This window comes from Musca domestica, unplaced genomic scaffold (genome assembly GCF_030504385.1).
Source record: "Musca domestica strain aabys unplaced genomic scaffold, Musca_domestica.polishedcontigs.V.1.1 9, whole genome shotgun sequence".
In the NCBI taxonomy this organism is placed as follows: Eukaryota; Metazoa; Arthropoda; class Insecta; order Diptera; family Muscidae; genus Musca; species Musca domestica.
The window spans coordinates 9,956,975-9,972,094 of NW_026712435.1; the positions used below are offsets into that span (position 1 = coordinate 9,956,975).

The 15,120-nt window shown below is 34.1% G+C and overlaps 1 protein-coding gene and 1 long non-coding RNA gene across 7 annotated transcripts in view; both read left to right on the forward strand.

Annotated features, from left to right (window-relative positions):
* LOC131806868 (uncharacterized) overlaps window positions 1-7,916 on the forward strand; it is a 37,177-nt gene extending 29,261 nt beyond the window's left edge. The window contains exon 3 of the long non-coding RNA XR_009344204.1: window positions 6,236-7,916. This is a non-coding gene — a long non-coding RNA (uncharacterized LOC131806868). The remainder of the gene's footprint in view (window positions 1-6,235) is intronic.
* LOC101900516 (methylcytosine dioxygenase TET) overlaps window positions 1-15,120 on the forward strand; it is a 294,319-nt gene that overhangs the window by 247,217 nt on the left and 31,982 nt on the right. The window lies entirely within an intron of this gene.

A 15,120-nucleotide genomic window follows, 5' to 3' on the forward strand; every position in this document is an offset into this window, starting at 1 on the left:
GACGTATAGATAGATAGATAGCTGCATGAAAATGGGATGTTGTTTTGTTTTCCTTAATGTTTACATTTTGTTGTGAATTCATTCGTTTACTTCTTACACTCTTCTGCAATTTAGGAAGATAACTCTATATTTCAGAATCTCAGAAATATCCACATGATAATTGTTAATAAACTGAGCCATGTTTTGCCTTCATGGGAATTTGTCATTTTGATCAGAATCAAAAGATAGAAATATGTTTAAAAATGATAGCATTTAACTGCAATCACATCGGTATGTCGATATATTGAAGATGCGCGCATCTATTTCATTTTTTACTTTGTTTACGCGTGCGTGCTCAGCGCATCATCGTATTAACTGCTGCGTTTGTGTGTGTGTGTGTGTGCAGTTCTTCTTGTTGTTGCACAGCAATAAATAACGATTATTTCAATAATTGCATTCAATTTATTATTATGGCAAAGATAATTTAATATAAATGGATGTACGTGACCTCCGCTTAATGTTATGTTATGTGTCGGTTTGTACATCAATATCGACGCCTGTATCTGCTGAACTCCCAGTGCCAACAACAAACAAACACACACACACACATTTCTTTTGTAACTACTTACTTGCATTGCAGCAAGATGTAGCTGATGTCGCATTCCCAGTAAAACATCAAGTCAACAACAACAACAAAAAGCTTTTTAATGTTTCCAGATTGTAAAACAAAAGTAATTGAAACCAGTAAAGAAAGTCTTAAAGTCGGGCGTGCCGACTTTTTGATACCCTACACCACTTTACTAATTAAGTAGAGCTCCACATAACAATAAAAAGTTTTTATGGGAGAAGTCAATCATACACGCTATGATTATAATTATAATTTAAAGTTCAAAGGACTAAATATGCACAATTAATTTGAAATCGGATAAAGATATATATGGGAGCTATATCCAAATCTGAACCGATCTCGATAAAATTTGGCAAAGATATTTCTGAGCTGTATTTGATATATTTCCCTGAATATCGTTGTTACGGAGTGCATATTACGGTTGTGGGTAACAAATCGAATGAATAATATATATGGAAGCTATAGCTATATCTGAACCGATCTTTGACATACTAGCTTCTAGACTCAAATCGGTCGTGCGTGCCAAATTCCATCCCATTTGGACAAATATTAGACGTTTGGTGCACAATAAAAGGTAAATCGGACGAAGTTATATATGGGAGCTATATCCAAATCTGAACCGATCTCGATAAAATTTAGCAAATGTATTTCTGAGCTGTATTTGATATATTTCCCCAAATATTGTTGTTGCATAGTGCATATTACGGCGGCGGTGGACAAAAATAACAAATCGGATGAACAATATATATGGGAGCTATAGCTATATCTGAACCGATTTCGATTAAATTTGGCATACATATTTCCAGGCCTAATTGGGGTGTATATGCAAAATTCCATACAATTCGGGCTGATATTACACGTTTGGTGCACAATAAAAGGCAAATCGGACGAAGATATATATGGGAGCTATATCTAAATTTTGACCGATTATCTCCAATTTCAATAGGGTTCGTCCTTGGGCCAAACAAAAGATCTTTGCAAAATTTCATCTGGATCGGGCAATAAATGCGACCTGTACTTTGTTTACAAAAATACATGGACAGACGGACGGACGGACGGACATGCATAAATCGACTCAGAATGCGATTCTATGCAGATCATCAAAAGGAACTATGGGTCAATCTCGTTTCCTCCTGCCTGTTACAAACAAATGCACAAAGTCATAATACCCTGACCACCTTGTGGTGTAGGGTATAAAAAGAAAATCTATACTGGCTTCCATGGCAAATGGTAAAGCTATGCGCCACATTTTATCTCTATCTGTTTAGTTAATGAAGGAAGGTATTTGAACTAAACGTAACACAAGAAAGAAAGAAAAAACTAAATCAAATAATATGGCCACGTAAGAAAATGCAATGAATAGGAAACCAAGAAATAAATAAATAAATTTAATTAAAAACAATAAAGATATTATACGTAAATGACATTTAATGGCAGGAAATGTTTTTTTAACGATGAAATGAATTAGGCCATTTCAATTAGGGTAGAAATAACTTAAATAAATCATCGCGTCTTTATGGGCAAGAATAGTTGGTCGGTCGAACGATAACTTTCCCAGTAAAAGCTACTCAGCAACTTGTAATGAGAGAGTTTCCTCTCTCACGTATAAATATCACAAAAAGGTATCAAACAAATCCAGAGAAATGACAGCTGTTTTGCGAAATTAATGAGTTACACTTTTAAATTATTGAGAAAATCGTGTCTAAATTACAATATTTGAAGTGAAAAATTAGATGTATCAAAGTTATATTATTTGCCTGAAGATTTGAAACTTTATCACATCGGCCACAAAACAGCTGATTCTCAATCAGCTGATGCAACTGGATGATTCATATCCAGTGTTGCCACATGGAAATTACATATTACACACGGTGGATGAAAATATTACACATTTGGGAAAAAATTACGTATAAATCTTTTTTTATTTTTACAATTAGGAAATATGTAATTTTGACAAATAATAATATGTATTTTATTGCGCTTAATTTATTGAACAACTCGTATTTTTGTCTTCAATGAGGACATAAATAAGCCGAATGCACTGTGTGTAAACTAACTTAATTTTTCGGTATCTGCAACACGAATGTGTTTGACTTGAATTTGTATCTGCATTCTTAAATTTCAAAAGAATTGAATGCCAGAAATTTGTTCACATTTCTTACAGAACTTTTTATATTTGAAATTAAAAAAATAAATACATACGTATTAAAAACAAGACATCAACTTTAATCACAGTATGTAATTACATAAAAAAAGTAATTGATAGTAATTTATAAATAATGGTTATTTGCTCTTATAGCAGCAAACACAAACAAAAAAGAAGGAAAAATACCAATACTATAATTATCAAAATGCCAAAAGGCAGCAAGTTTGCAAAAACCAATAACGACCGAACGACAGACAACCTGACGACATTTATTGCCATAATGTTGTTGAAATTCGAGTTAACATTTTAACATTAAACGTATTTAATCATGAAAAATTATTGCTGAAAATTACTACAACTCGAACTCGTGAATTTCATAAAACATGACTTGAAGTAATTATTTTCAAACGTTTATATTTATGTCGAAAAATGCAGTGATTGTTTTTCTTTAATATAAGTTTGCACCTAAAATATACAAGAATCAAAAAAGTAATAGTTAAAGGGACAAATCAAAAATACTGTACGATTTCACATAAATTTTAAGAATTTCACATAAATTTTGAAATTCCAAAAAGTGCAAGAACTTACACCGCAACAGAAAGAAATTAGACTCAAAAGAGTTAAAGAGTTGCTTCGCCTGGCCGAAAGTTGTGAACTGCCGAATTTCGTTTTCTCCGATGAGAAAAAATTCTTTGTCCAGCAGTTTGTAAAACAACAAAATGATCGTGTTTTCTTGCTAAAGAGGTCAGCTGAAAATGTATACCTTCGGTTGGCCACCAGAAATCAGGCGCCGGCCATGGTGATGGTGTGGACCGCCATAATAGCCGGATACCAATCCCCGTTGGACTATTGTGTCTGGAGTATTTAGGTTGGCACTAAAAAATAACAAAGTGTCGATCACCTCAAGCAAGCGCTTCGCCGAGAATGGGCCAACATACGGCAGAGCAACATACGAGTTTGTCACGGTTTCATTGTCCGTTTGAAGGCCATAATTCGTGCCAAAGGCGACCAGTTCCAACAAATCTAAACTAGATTATGAAAACTGTGAGAGACGCTTAAGTAACCTTCAAAAACATTATTTCGATGCAAACGTGGACGAATACTTTTACAAATTATCCTTCTCAAAACAAGTTACTCTCATGTCCAGGGTCATGTGGCTTAAATTGATTTATTGCCGGTAGACAGTTATTTTGCAATCTCTGCAGCAAAAAACTTGTAGGTCTGTATCCTAAGATGAAACTGGTATCCACGGACAAATGCTATTATCTTTATTTATGAGTATTACAAGTCAAAATGGTCCCCCGCTTTAATAAATGCAATGTCGTCATTAACAACATTAACAACGTAATCAAAATATCATAAATTAATAGCTCGGTCCGTCGATCGGGCCACTACCGCCATTTATGCTCAAATGCAGAATAGTATTTTAGTAGTGGGCCCTCAAATGTAAAATTCATGGGGCAATTTTGTTTCTGTCTTGAATGAATAAAGGCAATAATTACAGTTTGTTGTTGTTGTTGCTGTTTTTGTTGTTTGGCTTAATTGTTTACTATTTATAAAGTGTCCGAGAGACCTTGAAATAGTGCAACGCCTGCAGTCAGTCAGTCAGTCACAGCCAATATGCAATAATAACAACAACAACGTCGACGACGATGGCCACGAATGCCATCAGAAGAGCCCCTACAATAATCAGATATAATAATGAACGAACGAACGAACGAAGCAACAAAAACAATGGAGAGTAAAAATGAGTACATACAATAATCTCTGAACATTTACAAAATAAAGAAAGGAGAAGCAAAAAAAGTGGAATAAAAAAAATTAACAAAGTAAATAAAACAAACTGCAGTCAAGAGATAAAACAAAGAACTACACACAGACACAAACGATTATTTTATACCAACACCCATACCATTGCCATAAACCTTATCTTTGGAAATTGGCATCTGCCTTGTAAGTTGGCCTGGAGAGCACCACGGACAAGAAAATAAAATTAACACCGACAACGAGAAGAGAAAAAAAAAACTAAAACGACAAAATTCGATTAACATAACATTAATTTTAAATCGACAGGTCAGATGCAATCGGCTCTTGGCACAATGGACATTGTTTTGGTTTTTGTTTATGGTACATTTTTCAAGATTTCTTAAAAATTCCGAAAATACGTTTTTTTTTAAATCCATTACTGGGGAAAGACAAGAAGACAAGTGATTTTGGGTTAGCGTTACTCACTCGTTTTTAGATAATCCTTCTTAGGAAAATATCTCCCTATCAAAATGTTAAAAGCTTGTTTACACACAGGGAAATCTGATCAGTTGGGAATTTCTAGGACATACAGGGTGAGATGAAAAAACTGCAACCAACTTTAGACTGCTGTCATTTCTAAGCCGCTCGTCCAATAGCTGTTAAAATTATTCCAGTGACAGACAGCTCATTATATTGTTTACAAGCGACCAAAAGCATTTTGGTGAGAATTTTCCAGAAAAAAAGTTATTCCGGCATTAAAATGTGAACAAATCGTTTGTGTCTCGTAACATCGCTCGTTACCGTGACACTGGTAGCATAGCCCGACGTCGAGGAAGTGGACGGAAGAAAACAGCAACATCGACAGAAATAGTTCGAAAAGTAAAGAAAAGACTTGATCGAAACCCGCGTCGCAGTGGCTCGTGGGCTGAACATATCGCAATATTCCATTCGTCAAATATTGAAAAATGAGCTCGGGGTAAAGCCATTGAAATTCCAAAAAGTACAAGAACTTACACCGCAACAGAATGAAAATTGAAGAGTTGCTTCGCTTGACCGAAAGTGGTGAACTGCCGAATTTGGTTTTCTCCGATGAGAAAACATTCGTTATCCTGCAGTTTGTAAACAAACAAAATGATTGCGTTTATTTACCAAAGAGGTCAGCTGAAAATGTGTATCTTCGATTGGCCACCAGAACTCAAGCGCCGACCATGGTGATGATGTGTGGCGCCATAAAAGCTGATGGTCGCTCTCCGCTCGTATTTATCGACCGGGGCATCAAAATAAATGCCGAATATTATCGCGAAAATATTCTGGAGGGCACGCAACCATTTTGGCCCCGTTTGAAGGCCATAATTCGTGCCAAAGGTGAACAATTAGAACAAATCTGAACTTATTCTAAAATTTGATGCTATTTCCGACATTTTTTGCTTTCATTCAATAAAATGTGAAAAAAATGTAAAAATTATGGCGTTTGACTTTGTTGCAGTTTTTTTTATGTCACCCTGTATATTCCCAAGAAAAAATTTAGTATTTATCTGTGAGCTCCATAGTATCCACGTTCTATTTGGATTGAAAAGTACAAAAGTTACGCCTCATTCGATTCCTAAGGATTTAAAACTAACATTTCAAACAATAGACCATAAAAAAATTTAATTTAAAAACACATTAGATATACTTAATAATATTTACCGATTATAAATATTGATGTTATTTTTTTCTTGTTCTCTCTTTTTTAGGTAAGTTTAATGCTTGGTAATTATTATTCAACAAAAAATATTTTCAACAAAAAATACTTGAAGAGCCGCAAGAAAAAAAATGAACGAACCGAAGCGCACGTTACAAACTGTTGAAATTACGGGTAAGCCATTGACATTCATAGAAATGGGTTAAGACAACAAAAACCGCTTAATTAAGACAAATTATGTTAAAAACGTTTCTACTCAATACCCACCGCAAAAAAAATAACAATAAAATATGCTCTTTCATAAACAAAAAGAAAGAGAGAAGAAGAAGAAAAAAAAACAGCATAACAAATTATGATTCATCTAATTCAAGTCTTGAATTAACAATGTACCTACCCGCCGACAACAGCAACAACAAAAAGAACCTTTTGAGTTATGTATTTATATATGCGAATTTGTACTCCAAGTTAATCTTTATTTCTTGTGTTTATTTTGTTGTTGCTTGTTTTGTTTTGTTCCGCATTTATTTTTAAACGAAATTCTTCGGTAATTCATCAAAAGTTCATTGCTCTTTTTTTGTGTGTGTGTATTTTTTGACTTTTTTGTTAGTTTATTTTTTTCATGGAATCCAAACTTTGTGAATCTTTTTGTTAGGGTGTGTGGGGTATTGTTTGTCGGGGAGTATTGCAAATAAATAATGTAATTATCATGAAATTAATATTTAATTTATTTGGAATTTCAAATACATTGTGAGTTTTTTAGCAGTACTCGCTAAAACCTAATCATTTCACAAATTTTTAAATTTAATTGAATAGAAATATATTACCCAATAAAGTGAATTATTTTTCTTTCTCTGTTTTCTCTCCTTTATTATAACATCATGTGCGGCGATTATTGTTGATTTAATTAAAGACTCTTTTTGTGTTAATTAAACTTATGTCTTATGCGATTCAAGAAAGAAAATAAAACCCCACATTTAATGTTCAGCTGTTTATTTTAAGTATATTCTTCCCATACACACACACACACACACATGGGAGTCTCCCCTAACCATCCTCTATCGGCCAACCTAGACTTCAATGTCTATATGTAAGGGAACGTTAGTTAAGCATATATGCCGCCACCACCGCCGAGTGGTTCTCATATCCACTTGGATATAATGAACGTTTGCTTGAACGACATAGCCGTTGGTATTCTTGCGATGCGCTCGTTTACAATACTCCTCCTTTGCTTCCTCTCTCCTCTCCTTTGCCTTCTTCCCTGTTCGTACTTCATGGTCACCCAAAAAGCATTTTCTTTCCATGCTTGAGAGTTGTTGATTTACGATTTTTATATTTTCTCATTTTACTTGGATTTCTTCTTTGGTTTGTTGTTGTTTTTCCTGTGCACGTCTTGTTGTTTGGTTAATTATTTAAAGTGGCATACAATGTCTTGGAAGAATAAAGATTTTCAACATTTCTCTCTTCTTGCCATTTTACATCTTTGCATCTCACATGCAGCTATTTTTTTTTTTTTTTTGGTCGTTTGTATGCGGCTGATTGGGGAATATCTGGGATGTTGAGGTACCAGAAAATTGCAGGTGGTCTTTTTCGGAATAATAATAGGCAGTCATTGTTATTGTGAAAAATGACATGGAAAGCCTGTGAAGTATATGTTTAATGCAGGGGGTGGGCATCAAATAAATGTTGGAAATTATAAATGGAATTAAAAAATGTAAATATGTTTTTTTATTAAAAGGCAATGTATAGAAATATTTAAAATGTGCTTTTGTATTTAGTTGTTGGTGGATGCGAAAAACTGGGTTTTCTATGTTGACGTTTATAATATTAGAAACTGAAACTGAGTTTACATTAAAACCCTTTATCCTGATTACTGCCTCATCATGATTTTTTAACTCATAATTTCATAGAATAAATATGAATAGGATAAATCACTTTCTCAGTACAAATGTCTTAAATGTAAACTGGCATAAATGCAGATTATGTTAATACTCTTGGTAACAAAATACAGGTAGATGCATCAACGTCAAAAATTTTTAAATGTTTTTTTTTTTTTTCAAAAATAAGAAGATTTTTCTACGACGTCAATTGGAGGTTATTACAATACAATTTTTCAACAATTTTTACACATTTTTATTCAAAAATTTCAATTCCAAAATTGTTTTGACAGTTCGTTGTCCCAGCAGCTGTAGCGGGGAACATCATGTTGTAATTATTCTTGTCGGAATGTCCGAAGTCTGCGGCCAAAATGTTTGCATGCCCAAGGTTTTAATACATCCTCTCCAATATTTTCACGATAATATTCGGCATTTATTCTGATGACACGGTCGATTAATAAGAGAAGAGAGCGACCATCGGCTGTTATGGCGACCCACACCATCACAATGGCCGGTGCTTGAGTTCTGGTGGCCAACCGAAGGTGCACATTTTCAGCTTCAACTCTTTAACTCTTTTGTGTCTATTTTCTTTTTGTTGCGGTGTAAGTTCTTGCACATTTTGGAATTTAAATGGCAATTTCATTTTTCAATATTTGCCGAATAGAATATTGCGATATGTTCCGCTCACGAGCCATTTTTCGGCCACTGCGACGTGGGTTTCGATCAAGTCGCTTCTTTACTTTTCGAACCATCTCTGCTGATCTTGCTGTTTTCTTCCGTCCACTTCCTTGACGTCGGGCTACGCTACCAGTCACAATATAAAGTGTCAATAACAAGTTTTAGAAAAGAATTGTTGCATCAAAAGTCCGACGTTTACGCATGCAAAAATTTACAGTAAACTAAATATGTGTATGACAGAAAAAAATTTAAAATTTTCGAAATTTTACTTGCTTGTTTTAATGCTACAAAAAATTGAAGCTACTCATGTAAACGCTGTATAAGACTCACTATTTAAAATGTCAATTTACGACTTTTATCAAAACTGTGTTAGATCTAAAACTTTACTTACAGACATTTTAATACTAATTAGAACATTTGCCTAAAACTTTCGCTGTCATCGGAAAACATATTCGTAACTTTCCGATAATTTCATTGAATTGGAATTATCAAATATAACATATATTATTAATACATTTTGCGATTGACATTATTATGGATTTTTCTATAACAGCATTGGTGTTACGGCAACACCGAAATTCCAAATTTAAATTATTTATTCGAAAAACTACAACAACATGCTGAATTTTGTGCTAAATTAATAGCAACTATATGAATTCCCTGTCATAAATTCTAATTATTATTATTTTTTCGCCACAAGAATGTTACATTTTAATTTGGTTTCCACAACAAAGTCAACAGCCCGAGTAGCAGCAGTGCTGCCGCTTCTAACTAAACGTCACTATTCCCATCAACCATTACCATTATTGCCATCTCATCATCATTGCCATCGCCGTCGTCGTCATCGTCATCGTCGTCATGTAAATAAACTTTGTAGCTAATGACAGCAGCCGAACGTCAATTAAAATAATAACGTAGCAGCAACAGCGACATGAAAATGGCACGAAAAAAAACAGAAACATGGAAAAGTAGTAACATGTAGTAGTAGAACTCGTTTTTACATACATACCCAGTACAATTTATAATTAATGTTTATTTAGCATGTTTTTAATTTAAAATATCCTCAATATTTTCTTGTTTACTTTTACATTGCTTACTTTCTCAAGTGTGTGGAGTCCAAGTCTGCCGTTGGATGGATGGATGGCTAACAGAAGCGACCAAACTAATGTAGACGAGTTGAGAGATTTTAAAGTCGATATTCAAAATGGTTTCAAGAAGAACACAGCATTTAAAAATAATTAAATGAATACTAAACTTATCAAGTTTGTGTATTTAATGGAAATTTCAAAGTAATTATCTTAAAAGAAAGTGGTTCTTTCTTTCCGATAAAAACAAATAATTCCAAATAATTGAGGAAAAGATATATTATGTTGCGAAACGATTTTAGCTAATATATTGATAATATAATTCGTTCAATACAGTTTTTGCGAAGTAGAGTTTAAACAATATGCGGAAAGTATGACTAATATCGAAATACAGGCACCCTTATACCCATACAACAACAATTTGGCATCACTTTTTCATTTGTAATCAAAATAGTTGTGTGTCAAGCATGGTAGAAGAATACTGATGCGCCTATCTCTATTCTTCTACCAATGTTTTTTTTAAATATATATAATATATATATATATATATATATATATATATATATATATATATATATATATATATATATATATATATATATATATATATATATATAAGTATATTTGTACATGTTATACGTACGATATCAATCGGAAGTTGTTATGATGGGCATTTTTCAACAATTTTAACGAATTTGAATAATTTTTCATTCAAACATTTTAATTCCGACATTGAATTGACAATTCTTTGTCCCAGCAGCTGTGTCGATGCGACTATCTGTATTATTCTGCCATGATTTACAGGGTTAGATGAAAAAACTGCAACAAAGTCAAACGCCATTATTTTTACATTTTTTTTTTTTAATTTTATTGAATTAAAGCAAAAAATGTTTTAACTAATATCGAATACAAGGAACTCTTATGCGCATACAACAACAATTTGGCATCACTTTTTCATTTGTAATCAAAATAGTTGTGTATCAAGCATGGCCAAATAATAGTACGTTTACACTCAATAAATTTACATGTAAACGCGCTAATTGCTTTGCTAAAGAGAAAAGTGCGGTAATTTTAGAAAATATTTTAGTAATGATTTAAGTGTTTGTTTTCTCTCTGGTTTTCCAAATTTTCAAGTATTTTTTTATGGGTTTAGCAGTTACCATCTCTATTGCTTGAGCTGTCATCTATCAAACCTGTCAGAAAAAATTAGTTGTAAAAAGTCGTTGTTTTTATTTCGCATTTGGTTTTTATAATTCACACAGAAAAAGGCCTTAAGATTCTGGTTCCAAATCCAACTGTCATGCCCTTGGTGGACCCAGCAAATTAAAAACAAAATAGCAGGGGCCTAAATAGCGATATTCCCATACTATTTTCACACACACACACACATATGCAATCAAAACAAGCATCGTATTTTTGCAACGAAAACAAAAAAATTGATCTAGCACAACAAATGCAGGCCTTCCCTCCTCCCCACCCTCTGTACACACTCGAACTTGCATATTTCGTACATCAAGTTGATGACGAAGCCAACAACATCGTTGTTGTCGATGACGATGAGAAGGAAAACTTTGTAATTAACTTTTGTCACGTTTTTCCATGTTGTTGTGGTTGGTTGCCATCGTCGTTGCTACGAATGGATTTTGTTTTCGGGTTTTCTTCTTTGGGTCTTTTTTTGGGAAAAGGGCGTAGGGGATGGTGGTGGTGTTGGTTCATTCTCATCATCGTCATGGAAAGGATTTATAATTTAATTTTGTGGCATTTATTTTTAATAAAGTTAAATATAAAATGTTATACAAATAAATGTTTCATGTATGTGTGTGTGTGCATGCTTGCATTGATGAATTGCTTTGTGTAAAATGTTGAGCAAGCACTTTCCCCCCACACACACACACAATACCTACATTAATATTTTGAGACCAATGGCATCTATGTATGTATGCATGTATTGGTGTACACAGTGCCTCCTTGTATTTGTGCCTAAGAAAAACTAATTAAAATTTAAATTGAGTACACGAGTACACAAATTTCAGTTCATAAAATTAATTAAAGATTTATTCGAAAAGATAATAAGTTTTGGCTCAGTCGGTCGGCCTGTCGTTCGTTAGTTCGTTCATCCATCCATTCATTCATTTGTTCTTATTCAGTTTTTCGATCTTTGTTTGCCAGTGGCTAAATATTTCTGCAACTGAGCTCAGGGGGTGATTTTCAAAATGCAAGCAATCGGATTCAAATTCATGGTCTGCTTATGGGCAAATGACCCTGAATTTTGTTTTTCAAAGTTGAAAAATATTGATGTCCAATTTTAGTGGAGAGACAGACAAGGTAAAATAGGAGTCCAGGTGTCGTGGGAGTTTGGATAATATGTCCAATATGTTGAATGCTTTTCGAAAAAATTGCTCACTTCATATGTCATTATTTTTAATTTAACATTTTACATTACTTAAATTGACTTTATTTATTTGTTTTGCTATTATTTATTCTGTTGCCTTTGTGTTCATTATTTTTTTCTACATTTTAAGCACGAGGTCAATTAACGCCACACTCAGAGTTCAATATCCGCATAAATGTGCTATGTATGTAGTGCTCACACACACACACACACACACACTGAAACATTTACAGAAAACAATTTCAAAACAACAAAACGTTAAAAAAAAACTAAACTAAACTGAACAACACAGTAACAAACAACAACAGCAGCAGCTTGATAGAGTTCATGCAATTTACATACATGTATCTCTTCGTACCTACATATCGACATAAATTTACATGCAAAATTTTGTACGCTTGTATATCATGGAAGTCTCACATACATTGTTGTACATACGTACATTTGTACATATATACAATATTGTCTATATAACCGGCAAGTATCTTACTCACACTATGAACGAAAGAATTCGGAACAATGACAGTCATTGCATGTCTATTAGAACAACGAGAGTGATATACTATTTGTGCAACCTGGCAACACTTGCAGTGACAGTGATTATTATGATGGTGATGACGTTGATAATAACGCCAAGGAAAAAAAAACTGTGACAGTACAAAATAACAACAACAAAAATAATGACATTTTTAAGAACCCTTAAGTTTGTATTTGGGACAGAATCCACCACTGTTGTTGAATGAAAATAATTAATATTTTTTGACAGATGAGAAAAGATTGGAAATTAACTATAAAAATATGTTATGTGTAATTTAATTACCTTACTTATTATATTTATTTATTTTATGAATTGAGTATATTATTCATGTCACACAACACAGGTTGCCCGAATGTTGCTCTGCGGTATTTTGGCCCATTCCCGACGAAGCGCTTGCTTGAGCTGATCGGCACCTTGGTATTTTTTAGGGCCAACCTTGCTTTCCAAAATACTCCAGACACAATAGTCCAACGGATTGGTATCCGGAGATTTTGTAACCATTCATGGGTGGCGCGCGATGAGTGCGATGGTGTTAAGTTCTGTTGGAATGTCCAAGGTCTGCGGCCATAATGTTTGAGTGCCCAAGGTTTTAATACACCCTCCAGAATATTTTCGCGATTATATTCAGCATTTATTCTGATGCCACGGTCGTTTAATACGAGCGGAGGGCGACGATCGGCTGTTATGGCGGCCCACACCATCACTATGGCCGGCTCTTGAGTTCTAGTGGCCAACTGAAGGTGCACATTTTCAGCTGACCTCTTTGGCAAGGAAACACCACCATTTTGTTTGCTTACAAACTGCTGGACAACGAATATTTTCTCAACCGGAGAAAACCAAATTCGGCAGTTCACCACTTTTGGGCCAAGCGAAGCAACTCTTTAGCTCTTTTGAATCTATTTTCTTTCTGTGGCGGTGTGAGTTCTTGCACTTTTTGGAATTTCAATGGCTTTACCCCGAGCTCATTTGTCAATATTTGCCGAATGGAATATTGCGATATGTTCAGCTCACGAGCCATTTTTCGGCCACTGCGACGCGGGTTTCGATCAAGTCGCTTCTTTACTATTCGAACCATTTCTGCAGATGTTGCTGTTTTCTTCCGTCTACTTCCTTGACGTCGGGCTACGCTATCAGTATCACGGTAATGAGTGATGGTGCGAGACACAAAAGATTTATTTACATTTAAATGCTGGAATGCTCTAACGATAGCCACTTGCAGTTTTCCTGCCAAACATAAAGAAATCACGTTCGAATTCCACCACGAAAAACTTTTTTTCTGGAAAATTCTCACCAAAATGCTTTTGTACGCTTGTAAACAATATCATGAGCTGTCATTGGAATTATTTTAACAGTTGTCGGATGAGTGGCTTAGAAATTTTAGCAGTCTGAAGTTGGTTGCAGTTTTTTCATCTCACCCTGTAGGTAGATGCATCAACGCTTGGGAACATTGATATGTGAAAATTTTTAAAATGTTTGTATCAAAAATAAGTTTATTTTTAAATGTTTTCATATACGACGCAAATCGGTGGTTGTAGTAAAATGAATTTTCCAACAATTTTTAAAAATTTCAATGAATTTTCATTCAAAATTGTCAATTCCAAAATCGGTTTGACAGTTCATTGTCCCAGTAGCTGCGTCGATGCGACTACCTGTATTCTTCTACAATGGAAAGATATTTAAAAACCATTTTTAAACAGTAATGTAAACGACTGAAACAAAACATAGTTTTAAAACGATTGGCTTTATTAATTAATATCAATAAAGATTCGAGTTTTAGTTAAATACATGTTACAGTCAATAGGTACTTGATTTACCGCAGCTGATCATATAGGTGAGTATTGACATTTCGTCTGATCGGTGTAACACAGAGTTGGTAATGATACGTTTACACCGGAGTCCATTAAACTAATAGAGAGCATTATCATGATCTAATTCACGGTCATTTTTTTATTCTATTCGTCATGTCTCTATGAAAGTATATTCTTCTCCAACCATAATTCTCAGAATCCAGACATACTTTGGAAATTTTAATTTTCACTGCTGCCTCAATATCACATAAAAATATTATTCGCACGATAATGCTTTTTTGTTTTTTTTTTTAAGTTCATGTAGATCAAAATGATGAAATGTTGCACATGTGCAGCAAGAGCAAAAACAGAACGTCTACTTAGGCTGCATGATGTCCAATTCAGATGCACTTGACACAAAGCTGCAACGTCACAGCGGAATCGTAAGACTGCTGCATTGGTTGATGATAGCCAAATGAATCTTTATGTGTTGGTCGGTGGTATGTGTGTTGCTGATATGTTGCGGTTTCTTGCCGCTACGGATGGACATGGACAACGACATGTAGGCCCCCCACTTATTAAG